Below are 2,196 nucleotides of genomic sequence, written 5' to 3'. Positions count from 1 at the left end.
ACAGACCAATTATTACCTTAACATGTCCATATTTCCTCTTAAGCATAAGGGACTTTTTGATCTAATGACTTTATTCTTAAATGACACTTTGCCACCCTACACTTCCTATGTTTTTCCCCTACTTTAATTTCTACCTTCTTTATCTGGTGGTTTGTCTAGTGTCGCACATGGACGCATGACGTCAAGGAGTTAGGGAGTCGCCCTGTAGTTGTTTAGTTCAGGGTCGCTGAGAAACCCAGATATAGTAGTCTTATCAGAAATTTTAAGAGTAAGGGACTGGTTATGATTAGAAAATATATTAGCAACCCTAGCGTACCTTACATGAGATAAACTATATTATGTTATATGAATGTGATTTAAAGGGTTTGATGAGTTTTTAACTGGTAAAGTCTATGGCTCGGGGTAAAGATTAACTTGTGTGAATAAATCTGGTATGTCAAATTTATTATGACCTCATGCGCCCAAATAAATTCTAATGAAAATGGTCATGTAGGTGCATTGACATGGTTCTCTTATCTTAGAAGGCACAGGGGTTTGACAAAGACTAAAAAGGAGGTGTTCTAGTTACTAGTAGATTAGTACTTAAAAGTGCATTTTTTATCAAGGTTTTATATCATCATTTTGTATTTGAAGTATCAATAACTCCTTAACTAAAGCATGTTTTATAATAACAAGTTTGATATCATAAAATTCCTTTAATTTATGGTAAATGTTCACCCTAAATATAGGCCTAACACATAAATAAAAGGATTAAATGATGAGTTGAAATATTGAAATTGAAAGAACAAAGAGAGGGCCAAACTTAGAAAAGAGATGCTAGTACAGTCTAAACTGGAACACCATAATTTAGCCAAATCTGGAGCTATAGATCTCAGAGTTAGATCTACTTTATATGGATGGAAAGCTAAAATATAGGCCTAAAACTTTCATGGAAGACAAGACTCAATTCTGCTGTTTGGAAGTCCAAATCTTAATAACAATGTAAAAGTCTGAATCTGTCTTGTAGCTTAGACAATGTTCAGTGTTCAGCCCATATCTCAACTTTTAGAAGTTCAAATAACCTCAATTTTTTTCTTGAAAAGCTGAAATAATTTCATAGAACTTTCATGGGTAATATTGGTTCAAATTCTAATATTATCAATGATGTTGTATTCAGCCAAGAGAAGATAAAGATTGTCACTAAGTCAAGAGTTGGCCACCCATTCATCAATTAGTCATCAAACCAATAGTTCATAATTTTAGCCTATAAAAGAAAGTATTTGCCATGCATTTAGGCATCTTAGTTTCCAGATTAAGATCATGCTTTTCCTTTCTCTCTTTGTATTTTTGTAATGCTTAAGTTTTGCTTTCATTAATATCTTGTTTATGCCTTTCATTTCATTTTCTTTACTTAGTTAACTTTTATCTTATTTATATTCTTATCTTGTTTATTTATGTTTCTCTTTTTTATTATATTTAACTAAGTTTATTATATCAATGTGAAAATATTACATTAATGGTGTCAGAATAAGTATAGTGTAAACTCAACATGGACCTTAATGATTGATACTAACATGTTTTGTATTTGTTATTTTGTTCACTTTTAATACTTTGCTTGTTAAATGTTTAATCTAGATTTATGTTGTATAATACTTGATACAATAAATACTTGTCACTCTCATAGCCCATTCTGTATGGTATAACCAACACTTAAGCTATGAAAGGAACTTTATTTGTTGTTAACATAAGTTATAATCATGAATGCTTGATAAGATTTATACGTATTAGCATTAATCGAATGAGATAACTAAAGTAATCATGTTAACAATTTATAATCTAATTGGAGCCTCTTTTGTGTGTGGTTTCCATTTGAGTAATAAGAGTTTATACTATACTTGTTTGAAATATCATTAGTAGATCCTCTAACCTTGACATATGTTGTTATCATTATTTAATCTTTACATTGATCTTCTATCTCAAAGTTCTCATCAATTTCTTCTTCCTTTTCTTCTATTATTATTATTATTATTATTATTATTAGTACTACTACTACTGACACGACCAAAAGATTAATTTCTTCTCCTAGGTGCAGGAGTGTCAAAGTAATAAATAATCCGACAAGACCGGAGTTGAACCATAGTGAGGTTAATTGTATAAATTATAGATAACAACACAACAACAATAACAACAACAATAGTAACAATAATAAAAATAATA

Source organism: Populus euphratica, unplaced genomic scaffold, assembly GCF_000495115.2.
Source record: "Populus euphratica unplaced genomic scaffold, PopEup_1.0 scaffold920.1, whole genome shotgun sequence".
Taxonomy (NCBI): Eukaryota; Viridiplantae; Streptophyta; class Magnoliopsida; order Malpighiales; family Salicaceae; genus Populus; species Populus euphratica.
This window is presented reverse-complemented; position numbering follows the sequence as displayed.